This window comes from Nesoenas mayeri (assembly GCF_963082525.1).
Source record: "Nesoenas mayeri genome assembly, chromosome: 12".
Classification (NCBI taxonomy): Eukaryota; Metazoa; Chordata; class Aves; order Columbiformes; family Columbidae; genus Nesoenas; species Nesoenas mayeri.
In genome coordinates this window covers 1,357,202-1,378,230 of record NC_137547.1, presented here as the reverse complement: position 1 = coordinate 1,378,230, position 21,029 = coordinate 1,357,202, and positions in this window count along the sequence as shown.

The following is a 21,029-nucleotide window of genomic DNA, read 5'->3' as shown; positions in this document are numbered from 1 at the left end:
CGGGGGTTTGTGACACACACGCTGTCCAATTGGTTTTGTGGTACGGACACTGTTTATGGGCTTTGTGACACACACACTGTCCAATAGGGTTCGTGACACACACGCTCTCCAATGGGGTTGTGAAACACACACTGTCCAATGGGGTTTGTGACACACACGCTGTCCAATGGGGTTTGGGACACACATCCTGTCCAATGGGGTATGTGAAACACACGCTCTCCAGGGGGGTTTGTGACACACGCTCTCCAATGGGGTTTGGGACACACACCCTGTCCAATGGGGTATGTGAAACACACACTCTCCAGGGGGGTTTGTGACACACGCTGTCCAATGGTGTTTGTGACACACACGCTGGCCAATGAAGTTTGTGACACACACACTGTCCAATGTGGTTTGTTACACACACGCTGTCCAATGGGGTTTGTGACATACACACTGCCAACTGGGGTTTGTGAAACATAAACTGTCCAGGGGTTTGTGACACAAACCCTGTCCAGTGGGGTTTGTCATTCCACACATTTTCCAGGGGCCGGTGTGACACACACTGTCTAATGGGGTTTGTGACACACATGCTGTCTAGTGGGGTTTGTGACACACACACTCTCCAATGGAGTTTGTGACACACACACTCTCCAATTGTGCTTGTGACAGACACCCTGTCCAGAGGCGTTTCTGACACACACGGTGTCCAGTTGTGTTTGTGACACACACCCAGTCCATTTCAGGTCAGTTATGTAAAACAGTTTTCTCATTAATAACAACTGACGAGCAGTAAGACTGATTTTTAACCATTTTAGTAACTGATAACAATCTGTTTCTATAGATGGGTATTGGAGGAATGTCAACTAACTTCATGATATTTTAGTTGCCATCTGATCCAATATTTGTACAGTGACAAATTTTGCCACTGAAAAGAAACAAAAGTCCAGCAAAGAAATGTGGGTTTTTTGTGAACCTTTACTTAACCATATAAGAGAGAAATACATCATTCATTTAAGGAAAGAAACTTAAAAATCCAAAATTCACCTGCGTGCGGGATTAAAGTAAATTTTCCTTCTGGCGTTGATAGTCACTGTGCAAGGAGGAACCTCACAGCAGGGGGGTCACTGAGAAAACCAGCTAAATGACTTCTTAATTTGACCTTAGGGCACTTAAATGAGGTTCTGGGTCTGCTTCTTGTGAGGTTTGTAGCTTCTATACTAGATCATCAGTGTGTGAGTAACAGAAACAGTGCAAGCAGCTAAATCTCTTATTGATCCCCTCAACTAGAAGAAATAAAGACCTGCATACCTTCAGTGTTGGTTTTTTACTGTAGTCATCTGTGTGTCCAGTGGGGTTTGTAACACACACACTGTCCAGGAGAGTTTTGTGACACACACAGAGTCCAATGCTGTTTGTGACTCACATGTTGTCCAATGGGGTTTGTGACACACACACTGTCCAGGGGTGTTTGTGATACACACAATGTCCAGGGGGGGTTGTGACACAAACTGTCCAATGGGGTTTGTGACACGCACACTGTCCAATGAGGTTTGTGACACACACACTGTCCAGGGGTGTTTGTGATACACACAATGTCCAGGGGGGGTTGTGACACAAACTGTCCAATGGGGTTTGTGACACACACACTGTCCAATGGGGCTGGTGAAACACACACTGTCCAAAGGGCTAAGTGACACACACACTGTCCAGCGGGGTTTGTGACACAGACACTGTCCAAGGGTAGTTCTGACACACACACCGTCCATGGGGGTTTGACACAGACACTGCCCTTTGGGGTTTGTGACACACACGTTGTTCAGGTGGGTTTGTGACACACACACTGTCCAGGTGGGGTTGTGACACACACTGTCCAATGGGTTTTGTGACACACACGCTGTCCAGAGGGGTTTGTGACACACACACCGTCTAATCGGGTTTGTGACACACACAATGTCCACTGGTGTTTGTGTCACACACACTGTCCTATGGGGTTTGTGACACACACATTGTTCAAAGGGGTTTCTGACACACACACTGTCCAATGGGGTTGGTGTCACACACACTGTCCTATGGGATTTGTGACACATACCTTGTCCAATGGGGTTTGTGACACACACGCTGTCCAATGGGGTTGGTGACACACACCCTGTCCAGGAGGGTTTGTGACACACACAGAGTACAATGGTGTTTGTGACACACACACTGTCCAAGGGGGTTTGTGACACACACATTATCCAATTGGGTTTGTGCCACACACACTGTCCAAGGGTGTTTGTGATACACACATTGTCCAATTGGGTTTGTGCCACACACACTGTCCAAGGGTGTTTGTGATACACACGCTGTCAAGGGGGGTTTTGACACACGCTGTCCAACTGGGTTTGTGACACACACGCTGTCCAATGGGGTTTGTGACACACACACTGTCCAACTGGGTTTGTGACACACACTCTGTCCAATGGGGTTTGTTACACACACAGGGGTGTTTGAGACACACATGCTGTCCAATGAGGTTTGTGAACACAAACGCTGTCCAGGAGAGTTTGTGACATACACACTGTCCAGGGAGGGTTGTGACACACACGTTGTTCAAGGGGGTTTTGACACACACACTGTCCAATAGGGTTAGTGACACACACGCTGTCCAATGGGGTTTGTTACACACACACTGTCCAATGGGGTCTGTGACACACACACAGTCCAACGGTGTTTGTGACCCGCACACTGTGCAATGGGGTTTGTGACACACACGCTGTCCAGGGGTATTTGTGACACAGACGCTGTCCAATGAGGTTTGTGACAACCATGCTGTCCAGGGGAGTTTGTGACACACAGCCTGTCCAATGGGGTTTGTGACACACACGCTGTCCAATGGGGTTTGTGTCACACAGGCTGTCCAATGGGGTTGGTGACACACACCCTGTGCAATGGGGTTTGTGACACACACATGGTGTCCAAGGAGGTTTGTGACACACACGCTAACCAATGAGATTTGTGACATACACCCTGTCCAAGGAGGTTTGTGACACATACACTGTCCAATGGGGTTTCTGACAAACAGGCTGTCCAGGGGGGTTTGTGACACACATAGTGTCCAATGGGGTCTGTGACACACACACAGTCCAACGGTGTTTGTGACCCGCACACTGTGCAATGGGGTTTGTTACACACACGCTGTCCAGGGGTATTTGTGACACAGACGTTGTCCAATGAGGTTTGTGACAACCATGCTGTCCAGGGGAGTTTGTGACACACAGCCTGTCCAATGGGGTTTGTGACACACACGCTGTCCAATGGGGTTTGTGTCACACAGGCTGTCCAATGAGGTTGGTGACACACACCCTGTCCAATGGGGTTTGTGACACACACATGGTGTCCAAGGAGGTTTGTGACACACACGCTGACCAATGAGATTTGTGACACACACCCTGTCCAAGGAGGTTTGTGACACATACACTGTCCAATGGGGTTTCTGACAAACAGGCTGTCCAGGGGGGTTTGTGACACACATAGTGTCCAATGGGGTTTGTAAAACACACACTGTCCAATGGGGTTTGTGACACACACGGTGTCCAATGGTGTTTGTGACACACACAGTCTCCAGGGGGTTGTGTGACACACAGGCTGTCCAATGGGCTTTGTGGCACACACATTCTCCAATGGGCTTTGTGGTACACACATTCTTCAGTGGGGTTTGTGACACACACACTGCCCCATGGGCTTTGTTACACAAATACTGCCCACGGGCGTTTGTGACACACACGGTGTCCAGGGGAGTTTGTGACACACATGTTGTCCGGGGGGGGTGTGACACAAGCTGTCCGATGGCTGTTGTGACAGATACTCTGTCTAATGGGGTTTTTGACACATACACAGTTCAACGGTGTTTGTGACCCACTGACTGACCCATGGGCTTTGTAAAACACACGCTGTCCAATGGGTTTTGTGACAAACACACTGTCCACGGGGGTTTGTGACACACACGCTGTCCAATTGGTTTTGTGGTACGGACACTGTTTATGGGCTTTGTGACACACACACTGTCCAATAGGGTTCGTGACACACACGCTCTCCAATGGGGTTGTGAAACACACACTGTCCAATGGGGTTTGTGACACACACGCTGTCCAATGGGGTTTGGGACACACACGCTGTCCAATGGGGTATGTGAAACACACACTCTCCAGGGGGGTTTGTGACACACGCTGTCCAACGGTGTTTGTGACACACACGCTGTCCAATGAAGTTTGTGACAAACACGCTGCCAACTGGGGTTTGTGACACACAAACTGACCAGGGGTTTGTGACACAAACCCTGTCCAGTGGGGTTTGTCATTCCACACATTTTCCAGGGGGCGGTGTGACACACACTGTCTAATGGGGTTTGTGACATACATGCTGTCTAGTGGGGTTTGTGACACACACACTCTCCAATGTTGTTTGTGACCCACATGCTGTCTGGTGGCGTTTGTGACACACACACTCTCCAATGGAGTTTGTGACACACACACTCTCCAATTGTGCTTGTGACAGACACCCTGTCCAGGGGCGTTTCTGACACAAACGGTGTCCAGTTGTGTTTGTGACACACACCCAGTCCAATGGAGTTTGTGACACACACCCTGACCAATGGGGTTTGTGACACACAGGCTCTTCAATGTGGTTTGTGACACACACACTTTCCAATGGGGTATGTGACACACACAATGTCGAGGGGGGTTTGTGACACACACACTGTCCAATGGGGTTTGTGATACAGACACTGTCCGGGGGGGGTTTGTGACACAGACCCTGTCCAATGGGGTTTGTGACACACACACGGTGTCCAATAGGTTTGTGACACACACACACTGTCCAATGGGGTTTCTGACACACACGCTGTCCAGGGCTGGTTTTGACACACATAAATTCCAGTGGGGGTTGTGACAAATGCATTCCAATGGGGTTTGTGACACATACGCTGTCCAATGGTGTCTGTACCACACACAGTGTCCAATGGGCCTTGTGATACAAACAATGTCCTGGGGGAGGCTGTGACACACAGGCTGTCCAATGTGGTTTCTGACACACACGCAGTCCAATGGAGTTTGTGACACACACACTCTCCAATGTGGTTTGTGACACACACCCTGTCCAGGGGCGTTTGTGACAGAAACGGTGTCCAGGGGTGTTTCTGACACACAACCTGTCCAATGGGGTTTGTGACACACACGTTGTCCAATGGGCTTTGTGACACTCACACTCTCCAATGGAGTTTGTGACTCACACCCTGTCCACGGGTGTTTGTCACACAAACCTTGTCCAGGGGTGTTTGTGACAAACACACTGTCCAATGGGGTTTGTGACACAAACCCTGTCCAATGGGGTTTGTGACACACACACTGTCCAGAAACGTTTGTGACACAAACGGTGTCCAGGGGTGTTTGTGACACACACCCTGTCCAATGGGGTTTCTGACACACACGCTGTCCAATGGGGTTTGTGACACACACCCTGTCCAGGGGCGTTTGTGACACATACCCTGTCCAGGGCCTTTTGTGACACAAACGGTATCCAAGGGTGTTTGTGACACACAAGCTGTCCAATGGGGTTTGTGACACACACGCTGTCCAATGGGGTTTGTGACACACACGCTCTCCAATGTGGTTTGTAACACAAACCCTGTCCAGGGGTGTTTGTGACACACACCCTGTCCAATGGAGTTTGTGACACACACACTCTCCAATGGGGTATGTGACACAGTCCCTGTCCAAGGGCGATTGTAACACAAATGGTGTCCAGGGGTGTTTGTGAAGAACACACTGTACAGGGTTGGTTGTGAAACACGCTGTCCAATGGGGTTTGTGACACACACCATGTCCAATGGGGTTTGTGACACACACAAACTCCACTGCGGTTTGTAACACACACCTTGTCCGGGGACGTTTGTTACACACACACTGTCCAAAGGGGTTTGTGACACACACGCTGTCCAAGGGGGTTTTTGACACACACGCTGTCCAAGGGGGTTTTTGACACACACCAGGTCCAACGGGGTTTTTGACACACACACTGTCCAAGGGGGTTTGTGACACACACGCTGTCCAATGGGGTTTGTGACACACACACTGTCCAATGGGGCTTGTGACACACACCGTGTCCAGGGACGTTACTGACACAGACGTTGTACAATGAGGTGTTTGTGACACACACCCTGTCCAATGGGGTTTGTGACACACACGCTGTCCAGGGCGGGTTGTGATACACGTTGTCCAATGGGGATTGTGAGAGACACAGTCTCCAACGGGGTTTGTGACACACACCCTGTCTAAGGGTGTTTGTGACACACACCCTGTCCAGGGGGGTTTGTGACACATATGCTGTCCAGGGGGGTTCGTGACACACACGCTGTCCAGGGGGGTTCGTGACACACACGCTGTCCAGGGATATTTTGGACACACACAGTTTCCAGGGGGGCTTGTGACACACACGCTGTCCAATGGGGTTTGTGACACACACGCTCTCCAATGGGCTTTGTGACACACACCCTATCTAGGGGCGTTTGTGACATACACGTTGTCCAGGGGTGTTTGTGACACACACAGTTTCCAGGGGGGGTTGTGACACATGCTGTCCAATGGCTTTGTGAAACACACCCTGTCCAGGGGCGTTTGTGACACAAACGGTGTCCAGGGGGGGTTGTGACACATACCTGTAGGTAGTTAGGGTCTGGAGGCCGGAAGATCTCGCGCTGTACAGAAAGACAGTAGCCCCTCCCTAGGTAGGTAGGAGTATGTGAGGCAAGCAGATGGACGTGACGTTGCAAACCTAAGGTATATAACGCTGTGTTACTTGTTAATAAACGCCATTTGCTTTCCACCACAGTGGCGTCTGTGTGCTTATGGACCGAGCGACCTGGGATGTGGTCGCCCTGCTGTCTCTGAACCAGGTCGTCACTGCCCACTGAGAGGCAACAGGAAGGGAAGAGAACAAAGGGACTGAGAAACAAAGCAAAGTTTAGATCAAAATGAAGAGACTGGAAAGGGAAAACATGCAGCAATGAGCTGGAGGAAGAGGAAAAGAGGGCTAAGGAGCAGGAAAGAGAATGAGAAGACAAAGAAAAGGCAAAGCCAACTGGACAGGGAAGATACAGCGAGAGGGGATGGGGCTGGGAACAGGCAAGGAAGACAGAAAGACAAACAGGACAGAAAGACATCAAGAAGGAAAAGGGGCAGTAATCTGGACAGAGATGGAGAAAGAAGCAGCAGGGAAAGGGCAGACAGGCAGAAAGACAGAGAGGGAGCAGGAGAGAGAAAGAACAATAAGGGTTGGGGCAGGATAGAGATTGGGAAAAAATCCTGGGGTGGGCAGCAAGAGGAAGAGGGAGTAAAAAAGAAGAGGGGCAGGAATAGGCGCAGGGAGCAGGACAGAGGGATACAGTGAGAAATGATGGGGCACGGAGCGGGACAGAGCAACAGACAAGAATGACGACAAAGAGAAACCGGGGATGATGAGAACACAGAGGGGTGGAGACGGAGAGGGAGATACGAGAAACCCTGCACAGAGATTCAGAAGGGTGGGGGAATAGGTGAGGAAGCAGCAGAGGGACAGAGGGAGAAGAGATGAAGAGGAAGAAGGGCACAGCAGGAAAGAGGAGGGAGCAGGGAGGGACTGGGACACAAAACAGGGTGAAATGTCCCCAAAGGCCCAGGACTCACCGCACTTCCTGCTCTCTGCACTGCCAGGCAAGCTGTGGAGATCAGGCACTTCTGTCTGTGAGTAATGCAGTTGTGATTTGTGCTGAGACGTTTGATGTTTACAGATACAACCAAATGAGGCTCGGGCTCTGAACCTGCAAAAAGGAAAAGGTGGGTAAGTTCTACGTAAAAATTTTGAAACTTGTTTATGAGGTTATATTGATAGAGGGAGCTAACATTTTCAGGGTTAACCAATCACATAATAAGGGCCTACTAACGAACTAACACCCAGCGCTGTTTTGCTTATGGTCTAACGAACAAGTGTTTAAGGAATACAATTAAGGAATTGAATTAAACGTTGTTTATCCATAGAAAAAGCCTAAGTTATTTATTTCATTGCTTTACAACAAGTGATTGAATCTGCTATAGAAAAGTTCAACCCCCTCCTCTATAGCAAAGGACAAAAGAAAGTATGGATTTTTGTTGCATCTAATCCATAATGCAAGTACCAATTAAAACGTGTCTGCTGGAGTGGATATCCTGGACACGAACAGGCAGGTTCCTGGTGTTGTGCCCATGGTGATTCATCCACTGTGGCCGTGGGTGTCAGGCCTTGATACAACAGACACAAAACCTTGGGAGAGAGGTGATCACAGTAAAACGCTTAAAGATAACGAGCTAGCACACTTGATTTAGTCTTTATTTAAAAATACACACGGCTGCTGTCTTTTTCCAGTTTAGCTACGATGGGCTCCAATATCTCTATTAATTCTAACTACAACACGTGACAAAAATTAAGGGGGGAAAGCTTTGTTTTTACAACGGTAAATACAGTCTAAATCGTAATTTGGGAAACAGATAAAGGGGTGTAGCAGATGAGGCACAGACTCTCTTTAAGATGCAGAGAGATATTTAATACAAACTCAGGTATGCATTTGAAACATCGCGGACCTCTGTCCTTGATGTACCGATCCTGTATCAATCCCTCTGCCCCTGATGTACCCACCGCATATCAATCCCTCTGTCCCTCATGTACCAACTCCGTATCAATCCCTCTGTCCCTCATGTACCAATCCCTCTGTCCCTGATGGCTTATGTCCCACACAGTCCTTGCTGCTTGTGTTGTTCCACCAGCGCTTGTTCTCACACTGTGACTCTTGCAATTTCTCACGGGCCTGATGTCACAACCCTGCCACATCTCCCCTTCTTTGTTTAACAATTGCAGCCATAGCAGCGTGTCACTGCACAGCCATCGCACCATTAAAGCTTTTTTCAACCATTCGTTGTGCACAAGAGAAGACACATGGTACACAATCAATAAGTACAGACTCCACATACAAACATTCTAAGCAGCAGGTTAAAGGGCCGTGTTTCGCAATTTTTGTGGCTCCCATAACTGTTACAGAATCGCTACTTAATATTCCCTGCATAGTGTTTAACACAGAATAATGAGCTCCCAGTCAACTAAGAATTCTCATTCTCTGTTCTCCAAGTCAGGATCTATATTAATATATTACTGAGCTGTCGGTTTAAGAGGGTGTAAAAACTCCGTGGGAGACTCCTCACGATCCTGTTTAATCTCAGAAGGTTTTGGCGTATTTACAGCTTTAGGCGCAGCGTGTCTAATCCCGTATAAAATGCACTGGCGATACCAATGCAGCCTGTGCCCCGATATAAGGATATCAGGATCCCACCCTGGACTGACCGAGGGACAATTTTGATCTCATGTTCTCTGTGTATTCTACACCAATAGCTGTTCTTCAACAAACTTTTTACTGGTTTGCATTTCTTTCCCTGATTATCCTTTTTCAAAACAAATGGATCTGAAGGGGACAAAGACAATGCATATGTAACATTATGTATTGTGTAATATGCCTTATGTAATAGGCAATATATGATTTAAAATAGATATCTTACTACATATTACATGTAGCACATTACTATACTACAGGTCTCAAAGTATACCCACCTAGACCTGTGAAGCATATTAATATTATTTACAGTGGCCTCCATTAAATACAATATTCAATCAGATTCTCCCTGGTTGACGCCCTGTTGAACAGCAAACAATCCTTTTCCAATGTCAGAAAACACAGCCTGGGTGGGATTTCTCACGAATTCTCCTGCCGATTGTCCACTACCTACTTCACAATCACAATAACAGACAATTGGTGAACCCTAAGTACTGGACTATAAAATCCCCCAAGACACAAGTAACAACAACAACAAACCACTAAAGCCAGAAACAATTATACAATTGCTAAGGCACAAACAGCAAAATCATTAAAGGTACCTTTATCAAATTGCTGTTCCCTCGTTTTTCTCTTTAATTTATTGTTTTCTCATTTTCCTCTTTAATTTTTTCTTTCTTTCTTTTTTTAAGTTACCCAGTTTACCAAAATGCGCAGACGCGAATGCGCAGACCCAACGCGCTGGTGTCGCCCACGTCTCGCGCAGGCAGCGTGACAACGCAACCAGACAATGAAAGTGCCTTATCTCATTGATGGGGTTTTACCCGCGTCCCGAGCTGGTCCGAGGAGCTGTGGTCCCTTCCAGGAATTCCCCGGTGCCGGCACAAGGTCCCAGAGATCCTGGGATCCACGGGAGGTCAGGCAGATTATCCCATCCTCGTCGCCAGAAATGATACCGAAAAGTCGGCAAACAGACTCTTTAACACTGTTTTGAAAGTGTTAAAAAGCAGGCACTTCTATTACAGCGCGCTGGGGGATCGCTCCTCTAATCCAGTGTGCGTTCCGCTTTCCTCTGGTTTTACAGATCGTGGAACTCCTCAAACAGCAAAACATGCCAACCAATGTTACAGACGTCTCGTGCTCTTTCACCAGCGCGTGCAGCAGCAACGAGAAATCTGGAATGAGCGTCTACAGAAACACGTACGTATTTACCCAATTCAGAACAATGCGTTACATCCGCTGGCCGTACTTCATTGGCAGTAACCCCTCCTGGATTAACACCCTCTGTGGATGGCGCGGGTGCCAACTGTTGGCAATCAGGGCAGGACATAAGAACGCTCCTGGCCTGATCCACTGTCATTAGAAGTTGTCGTTTTAACGCCTTTGCACTCTGGTGAAAGAATTTATGTGATCGTTTAGCTTGCTCCAAGGCTTTAGGCACAGTGAGCGGCACAGCTCGTGCATCGGCCCTCCTACTGCCTTCCGCAAGTGGTCCTGGAAGGGCCACTGCGAGAGCGGGTGTACATTGCATAATACCTATGATGTCTATGATTTATTAGAAACCATAGCATTCTCAATTCAGCCATCAAAAGAGGATTATCCTCTTCCTTAAGAAAAGAAGCTTCCAGGCGGTTAAGTATGCCAGCCGCATAATATGAGCCAGTTACAACATTCAAAGGCTTGTTACAGAACACCTCAAAGCGATCCTAACAGCTGTCAGCTCAAGAACTTGTTTGACTCTTGGTCTCTTTTTCTACCTTGTGTTTGCAGCACTGGGTATCTGAGTTTAGCCATGTAATTACAACTTTATGTGAGCGACCAGAGGCATCAGTAAACAGAGTCTTGTCGCTTACTGGTCGTTGCTGACAGCAGCATGTATTGCGAATTCTCCTTCGTTGTAGGAAGAAATATACCTTCAGGTCTACCCCCCATACATAGCATATAAACATTCTCTGCCTTTAATTATTGGTTTTGCATACATTTCTTTTATTATCCAAACTGTTTTCATTGGTGTGTGAGCTAGAAAAACCCATACGGCCACAGTCACCTTTCTCCCTCCTTGAGCTCTCCTGACCTGCGGTTCCACCACTGGTGTCTTCTTTCTTGATCCCTCTTGACTGGCAGGTGCGCTCCAACCCTCTTTATCCATCACTCTTCCTCATGGGTTCACCTCCTTCCTTGCTTTTCCTTTGCATGCTGCTCCCCCTGAAGAGAAACACACAGAGGACTGAGCTACATCAGCCCAAGGGCACTACAGTCAGACAGGGGCTGAGTCCGGGGCTGACACCTCCCCACACCCCACAGCGCGCCCACCTTGCCTTGGCACCAGCCCCTGGCACAGCCCTTCCCCTCAGCTCTGCCCTCCCTGCAGCACAGCTTCCGCACGTGCCCTGCTCAGGCTGGACCCCAATGTCACGGGTTAGAGATGTCACAGCTCAGTACAAGTGCCCACGGTCCTCACCTGCTCTTTGGTACTTGCGGAGGGTCACGTCGCTGTGCCCCAGGGCACTGGCCTGCACGGCCCTGCCCGGCAGCGGGAGCGTCTGGAGCTGCCGGCTGGTTCTCCGGCTTTAGGGTCACCCGCAGCAGCCCGCTCTCCTCAGCTCTGCACACCCAGCCAGTTGCGCCGCCCAGGCAAAGTCAGCTTCACCCTCTGCCCTACACCTCACCTGCAAACAGCCAACTCTTCAGCTGACAACCGTCCAAAACCCACCGACAAACCCTCCAAATCTCAGCCTTTCGCTTTCAACTGCTGCCTCTAGTGCATCTCACAGACAAGCCTCCAAAATCCCCTCATCCTGCAATAATACTCCAGCACTCATCGCCTGCGGGAACAACCGCCACAATACCATGCAAACACCAACCAGTTCTGGCACGGAAATATCGCTTTCTCCTCCAGATCCCACCTACACCAACTGCTGACAAACACACGCTGTCCTCACCAAAGCCAAACGCTGCAACAACCAGCGACAACTCAAATGTGCGTGTGCGGCGCAAAACCGCAGGTGTGAGCTAACGCAGAGCTGGGCTTGACAGCTGCACAGTGTGCACCCTGTGGCTTAACGTGGCCAGTCACTGCCATTCCGCCTTCTCCCTGGGAGAAGCGCATGAGCACAGGCTGCTTCAAGGCACGATGCGAACGGTTTGGATCTCCGGGTCTCTGAAGGCGAGAGCGATAAATGTGATCTGTGTGTGGCGCAGGAACTTCCCGTCCACTTGCTCCTCCATTCAGTCAGGTGCTGCAAGAGAGGGACAGAGAAAGAAACAGTTAGGACTGGATTAACAACCTCGTCATCCCTGTCCCCAAACCTGCAGGCGTCCTAGGAGGCCTGATCTAAGTTTGGCTCTTCTCCCGCTCTTTGCTGGAATACTTCACTGCACAAATTTCTGTCATGAACACTCTCTTAACCAGTCTGATGTGTTCATAGCTCCCAGCCCAGCGTCCATTCCTCAAGGTACCTCAGCATTTCCCTTTGAAACCAGACCTGAGTGCTATCCCGTCCTGAGCTCCCTCAGCATTGCCCCCCTGCAGCCTCCCCGACGCCATCTCCTCCCCGAAGTCCCTCAGCCTTTCCCGCCAAAGCTCCCCCGATGTCACCCCCTCCCTGAGGTCCCTCAGCCTTTCCCGCCAAAGCCCCCCCGATGTCACCCCCTCCCTGAGGTCCCTCAGCCTTTCCCGCCAAAGCCCCCCCGATGTCACCCTCTCCCCGAGGTCCCTCAGCCTTTCCCGCCAAAGCACCCCCGATGTCACCCCCTCCCTGAGGTCCCTCAGTCTTTCCCACCAAAGCCCCCCCGATGTCACCCCCTCCCTGAGGTCCCTCAGCCTTTCCCGCTCAAGCTCCTTCCGCGCCGTCCCGCCCTCAGGCTCCTCCGCCGCTCCCCCCGTTCCCGGCCCCTCCCGGCGGCAGCGCCGCCCCCGCGCCCTCGCGCCCCCTGGCGCCGTCCCCTCCCGCTCGCCTTCCTCCCTCTGCCCTGTGGCACCACGGGCTCCCCCCTCCGCCCCACGGCCCCGCCCGAGCCCCGCGCAGCGCTCAGCCCGGGGCTTCCTTACCTCACAGCCGCCCGCGTGTTTCCCCCTCGCCCCTTGCTCGGCCCGGCCCGGGGCCGCGCTGTTGCGGCTGCCTGCCCCTCGCCTTCCTCCTGCCCAAACCAGCCCGTCCCTCCCCCTCCAGCCTCCCCCCTCAGCCGGGACCGGGGCGGCCCCGGCCGGTCTCCCCGGTGTCCGCCCGCCCCTCGCTCACCACCGGCCCCGCCGCTCCTCGCGCGCTCCTCCCGCCGCCGCACCGGCGGCACGCACTCCTCCGCCCCCACAGTTACGCAGCGTGGCTCCGCCCATCCGGCGCAGGAGCCAATCCCGTCCGCGCCCGTCACCGGGCCCCGCCCCCCCTCCCGGCCCGGAGCCGCCGGCGGCCGCAGAGCGGCGCTGTCCGCCCGCAGCGCGGCCCCGGCCCCGGCGGGGCAGCGGCAGCGGGGCCGGGAGCGCTCGGGCTGCGCCTGCCCGGGAAGGCCCGGGACCGAGGGCTCCGCCGCCTGCCCGGGACGGCCCGGGACCGAGGGCTCCGCCGCTGCAGCCCGTTTCGTGCCGCTTGCACCCCCGGCTTACACGGCTGCAGCCTTCCTGCTGCTTTAGCTCACACATCTTTCTTCCTTCTACCTGCACAGCAGTTCACACTCACAAACGTTCCGTGCTCGTTAGTATAAGAATATCTGCAGAAGAATCTCCAAACATTACAAAGATAGACCACGGACCACAGCTTCCTGAGCTTTCGGGTTAAAGTTCCTGTAGATCCCCATGTTTCAGTAAAACAGACACCACCAGGAGAGCTGCTGCCTCTGCCGTCTTTGATCAGAAAGAAGTGACAACACCAGAAAACACATTGGCAGCCGGTGCTTTGACCAGTGAAGGTGGGATCTACAAAAGTCTGATTAAACCAAACAGCCTGAGGTCTTTATCAAGCTGCAGATCTGCCAGGCATGCTGAAATGCCTGAAATTTACTCCTGCAATATTCCACAATGGAACAGCCCTTCATCTCAAATCTCATCTCAAAGTTCCAAACCAGTACATTAAAAGCTGTCACTAGGTATTAGAAGACCACTGCAAGATCGTATTGCTTTTTGAGTTCAATACGAATTTTTCAATAAACCAAAACGCAAGCAGTTTCTGCAGTCTGTTGCTCATCCTCCTGTTCATTCCTTAGCACTGCAGCAATCGGTTTTTATACGACGTGTCAGCAGAGGCGTTTGAAAAACCCCAAACAAAACTTATTCCAGTTCACGGACCCCCTCGCTGCCCCCCCTCACCCTGAGCCCCACGATCAGCACTTGGTGTGGGAGAGGAGCACAGCTCGACATGTTGTATCTGGGATGCTGTATCTATTACGCTGTACCTAGGATGCTGTATCTGGGATGCTGTATATGGGATGCTATATCTGGGATGCTGTATCTGGGATGCTGTACCTGGGATGCTGTATATGGGATGGCGTATCTGGGATGTTGTATCCGGGATACTGTATCTAGAATGCTGTATCTAGGATGCCGTATGTAGGATGCCGTATCTAGGATACTGTATCTAGGATGCTGTATTTGGGATGCTGTATCCAGGAAGCTGTATCGGGGATGCTGAATCTGGGATGCTGTATCTGGGATGCACCCGACCAGGTGTCTTTATGTGAACATGAAACAGCCGTCTATACAGAGCTCCCTTGAATCTGTACGCGTGAGAAATGCAGGACTGGGCAACGTCGTGCAACACATGGAACCTGGCCAACAAACGGCGCAGCTGTGCACTCACTCCAGCTTAAGCACGAATGGAGCCTGCATCAAGGCACACGCATGCGGACAGACAATCGTTTGTAGACACACACGCTTTCACGCACACGGTCGTCCAAGTACAGGGATGTATCTGCACGTACCCTCCAAAAGAATATTCTCGTGCAGCCACGTATGCGTGATGCAGTACGCCAACCATCAACGCATACCTGTTTACCCTCAAGCATGTAAGCACCTTTCGCGTACGTCTTTCAGTCCATAGATGGGCGCGCTTGCAGATGTGTGCATGTGTGTGGCCAAGCGTTTGCTTAGGCATCAGTGTGTGAAAAGGTAGGTGCTTTTCTCTAGCTGCGTTCGCGGGCACGAGGTGGTGGGTGCACCTACCTGGGAGCTTGTGGAATGGTTTCTGCTTGGTTTTCAGTGGGGAATCGTGTGTGTTCACGTGGACAAACAGAAGGCGTAGCAACTAGGTTCCAGCACAGAAAACGCAAGTTTTCCGATGCACTCTCTTTCTCTCCCTATACCGAGTCGTGTATAGAAACCGCTAAGACTGCGACCGGCAAGTAAGCTACCACGAAGCATGCCGTACGGAGAAAATACCAACACATCCTCGTCCACACATTGTTTCTGATACGTGCTTGAACGCAAATACCTTCGTGCTGCTGTGGCATAAAAGACGGCCGTCAGAATATATGATTGCCCGCATCTGTGCAATTGCTTGGTTCCACATTCAGTCCTGGTGTGCGGGGCTTTCAGAACTGGTTCTGTGGAGTCGTCTGCGGAAATGTCGCTGACGGAACACGCACCCTCGATTGTTAACCAAAATATAGGCAGACGCGTTTTACCACGTCGTTCAGCATGCAGAGAGCTACGTCTCTTCCGAAGAGACAAGGGAAACGCGTGTGCACGCACAGAAGAAAAACCCGACCAGGTGCCTTTGTGTGAACGTGAAACAGCCGTCTGTACACTCGCAGACACGGGAACGTGCATCAATGCAGTCACACAGCCACCAGCTTTTGAGCACAGCCTCTGCTGGTTTTCGCACTTTTCAGGCACAATCCCGAAAGCCGCGCACAATGCAGTTCATTCGCTAAATGTCGTCTAGGGAAGCATTTCTCCGGTCGATCTACCGCTCAGCTTTCTTCTCGTGCTACTGAGAAATGTCAGCGCAGGGAATCCGTCTCTGTCGAGCACACGTCAATCTCTCTTCGGTTTTCCTTTGTTGACTCTACCTAGATGATTTCCCTGGTCTCTCTTCACCGGAGCAGTCGTGGCTGTGCTGTGTTACACACAGGCACAGCCAACGCACACCAAGTGTCGAGAGACACACTCCGCTGAGCTCAACACTAGCGCAGATGCACATGTGCGACGAAATCAGCACACATACTTGTGGAGAGAAAGACATGGACTCACACGCGTGTGGAGCGACGGATAGATACAGCAGGCGCCAGGAACACAGACTGACTTCCAGGCACACTGTCCTCACACCAACAGGGACCGCTCTGCAGCTATCCTGGACGTTGATTATCGAACCAGCCACACTGACCTGCCCGAAACTCCCAGACTATTACAGGCAAGACACAATGTCTCCGACAAGCACACAAGTGTTCGCTCTCAGCTGTAGATCAGGGACAAGCTTGCGCAGTGACGCCCTGTTGCTCTTTCGCATTAAGGCATGATCTGTTTCGTTTCTATTGTACATCGGCTGCGGAAAGCTATTCCTCGCGCACTGTGAAGCATTTGCCAAGGGTGAGAAGTAGCTTGGAGCAGCATTCAGTTCTGCCTGCGACTGTCTTTGCTCCTTTACTAGCAGAGCTCCCGTGCATCTGTACGCATGAGAAATGCAGGACTGGGCAAAGTCGTGCAACACGCGGAGCCTTGCCAAAAGACGGCGCAGCTGTGCACTCACTCCAGCTTAAGCACGAATGGAGCCTGCATCAAGGCACACGCATGTGGACAGACAATCGTTTGTAGACACACACGCTTTCACGCACACGGTCGTCCAAGTACAGGGACGTATCTGCACGTACCCTCCAAAAGAATATTCTCGTGCAGCCACGTATGCGTGATGCAGTACGCCAACCATCAACGCACACCTGTTTACTCTCAAGCATGTCAGCACGTTTCGCGTACGTCTCTCTGTGCATAGATGGGAGTGGGCGCGCTTGCGGATGTGTGCATGCGTATGGCCAAGCGTTTGCTTAAGCATCAGTGTGTGAAAATGTAGGTGCTTTTCTCTAGCTGCGTTCGTGCTCACGAGGTGGTGGATGCACCTACCTGGGAGCCTGTGGAAAGGTTTCTGCTTGGTTTTCAGTGGGGAATCGTGTGTGTTCACGTGGACAAGCAGAAGGCGTAGCAACCAGGCTCCAGCGCAGAAAACGCAAGTTTTCCGATGCGCTCTCTTTCTCTCCCTATACCGAGTCGTGTATAGAAACCGCTAAGACTGCGACCGGCAAGTAAGCTACCACGAAGCATGCCGTACGGAGAAAATACCAACACATCCTCGTCCACACATTGTTTCTGATACGCGATGAACGCAAATACGTTCGTAATGCTGTGGCAAAAAAGACGTCCGTCAGAATATGTGATTGCGTGCATCGGTGAAATTGCTTCGTTCTACATTCAGTCCTGGTGTGCGGAGCTTTCAGAACTGGCTCTGCGGAGTCGTCTGTTGAAATGCCGCTGACGGAACACGCACCCTCGATTGTTAACCAAAATATAGGCAGACGCGTTTTACCACGTCGTTCAGCATGCAGAGAGCTACGTCTGTTCCGAAGAGACAAGAGAAACGTGTGTGCACGCACAGAAGAAAAATCCGACCAGGTGCCTTTGTGTGAACGTGAAACAGCCGTCTGTACACTCGCAGACACGGGAACGTGCATCAATGCAGTCACACAGCCACCAGCTTTTGAGCACAGCCTCTGCTGGTTTTCGCACTTTTCAGGCACAATCCCGAAAGCCGCGCACAATGCAGTTCATTCGCTAAATGTTGTCTAGGGAAGTATTTCTCCGGTCGATCTACCGCTCAGCTTTCTTCTCGTGCTACTGAGAAATGTCAGCGCAGGGAATCCGTCTCTGTCGAGCACACGTCAATCCCTCTTCGGTTTTCCTTTGTTGACTCTGCCTAGATGATTTCCCTGGTCTCTCTTCACCGGAGCAGTCGTGGCTGTGCTGTGTTACACACAGGCACAGCCAACGCACACCAAGTGTCGAGAGACACACTCCGCTGAGCTCAACACTAGCACAGATGCACATGTGCGACGAAATCAGCACACATACTTGTGGAGAGAAAGACATGGACTCACACGCGTGTGGAGCGACGGATAGATACAGCAGGCGCCAGGAACACAGACTGACTTCCAGGCACACTGTCCTCACACCAACAGGGACCGCTCTGCAGCTATCCTAGACGTTGATTATCGAACCAGCCACACTGACCTGCGCGAAACTCCCAGACTATTACAGGCAAGACACAATGTCTCCGACAAGCACACAAGTGTTCGCTCTCAGCTGTAGATCAGGGACAAGCTTGCGCAGTGACGCCCTGTTGCTCTTTCGCATTAAGGCATGATCTGTTTCGTTTCTATTGTACATCGGCTGCGGAAAGCTATTCCTCGCGCACTGTGAAGCATTTGCCAAGGGTGAGAAGTAGCTTGGAGCAGCATTCAGTTCTGCCTGCGACTGTCTTTGCTCCTTTACTAGCAGAGCTCCCGTGCATCTGTACGCATGAGAAATGCAGGACTGGGCAAAGTCGTGCAACACGCGGAGCCTTGCCAAAAGACGGCGCAGCTGTGCACTCACTCCAGCTTAAGCACGAATGGAGCCTGCATCAAGGCACACACATGTGGACAGACAATCGTTTGTAGACACACACGCTTTCACGCACACGGTCGTCCAAGTACAGGGACGTATCTGCACGTACCCTCCAAAAGAATATTCTCGTGCAGCCACGTATGCGTGATGCAGTACGCCAACCATCAACGCACACCTGTTTACTCTCAAGCATGTCAGCACGTTTCGCGTACGTCTCTCTGTGCATAGATGGGAGTGGGCGCGCTTGCGGATGTGTGCATGCGTATGGCCAGGCGTTTGCTTAAGCATCAGTGTGTGAAAATGTAGGTGCTTTTCTCTAGCTGCGTTCGTGCTCACGAGGTGGTGGATGCACCTACCTGGGAGCCTGTGGAAAGGTTTCTGCTTGGTTTTCAGTGGGGAATCGTGTGTGTTCACATGGACAAGCAGAAGGCGTAGCAACCAGGCTCCAGCGCAGAAAACGCAAGTTTTCCGATGCGCTCTCTTTCTCTCCCTATACCGAGTCGTGTATAGAAACCGCTAAGACTGCGACCGGCAAGTAAGCTACCACGAAGCATGCCGTACGGAGAAAATACCAACACATCCTCGTCCACACATTGTTTCTGATACGTGCTTGAACGCAAATACGTTCGTAATGCTGTGGCAAAAAAGACGTCCGTCAGAATATGTGATTGCGTGCATCGGTGAAATTGCTTCGTTCTACATTCAGTCCTGGTGTGCGGAGCTTTCAGAACTGGCTCTGCGGAGTCGTCTGTTGAAATGCCGCTGACGGAACACGCACCCTCGATTGTTAACCAAAATATAGGCAGACGCGTTTTACCACGTCGTTCAGCATGCAGAGAGCTACGTCTGTTCCGAAGAGACAAGAGAAACGTGTGTGCACGCACAGAAGAAAAATCCGACCAGGTGCCTTTGTGTGAACGTGAAACAGCCGTCTGTACACTCGCAGACACGGGAACGTGCATCAATGCAGTCACACAGCCACCAGCTTTTGAGCACAGCCTCTGCTGGTTTTCGCACTTTTCAGGCACAATCCCGAAAGCCGCGCACAATGCAGTTCATTCACTAAATGTTGTCTAGGGAAGTATTTCTCCGGTCGATCTACCGCTCAGCTTTCTTCTCGTGCTACTGAGAAATGTCAGCGCAGGGAATCCGTCTCTGTCGAGCACACGTCAATCCCTCTTCGGTTTTCCTTTGTTGACTCTGCCTAGATGATTTCCCTGATCTCTCTTCACCGGAGCAGTCGTGGCTGTGCTGTGTTACACACAGGCAAAGCCAACGCACACCAAGTGTCGAGAGACACACTCCGCTGAGCTCAACACTAGCACAGATGCACATGTGCGACGAAATCAGCACACATACTTGTGGAGAGAAAGACATGGACTCACACGCGTGTGGAGCGACGGATCGATACAGCAGGCGCCAGGAACACAGACTGACTTCCAGGCACACTGTCCCCACACCAACAGGGACCGCTCTGCAGCTATCCTAGACGTTGATTATCGAACCAGCCACACTGACCTGCCCGAAACTCCCAGACTATTACAGGCAAGACACAATGTCTCCGACAAGCACACAAGTGTTCGCTCTCAGCTGTAGATCAGGGACAAGCTTGCGCAGTGACGCCCTGTTGCTCTTTCGCATTAAGGCATGATCTGTTTCGTTTCTATTGTACATCGGCTGCGGAAAGCTATTCCTCGCGCACTGTGAAGCATTTGCCAAGGGTGAGAAGTAGCTCGGAGCAGCATTCAGTTCTGCCTACTACTGTCTTTGCTCCTTTACTAGCAGAGCTCCCGTGTATCTGTCTGCGTGAGAAATGCAGGACTGGGCAACGTCGTGCGACACGCGGAGCTTTGCCAACAAACGGCGCAGCTGTGCACTCACTCCAGCTTAAGCACGAACGGAGCCTACATGAAGGCACACGCATGTGGACAGACAATCGTTTGTAGACACACATGCTTTCACGCACACGGTCGTCCAAGTACAGCGGCAGGGTGCACGGCCCCTCGGGCAGGGTGCTCCCGGTCTCTTGGCCACAGGCTGGGGCTGGCAGACAGGTTCAGGTGCTTTGGCCTGCTTTTTTGCCAGCGCCGCCTTCTC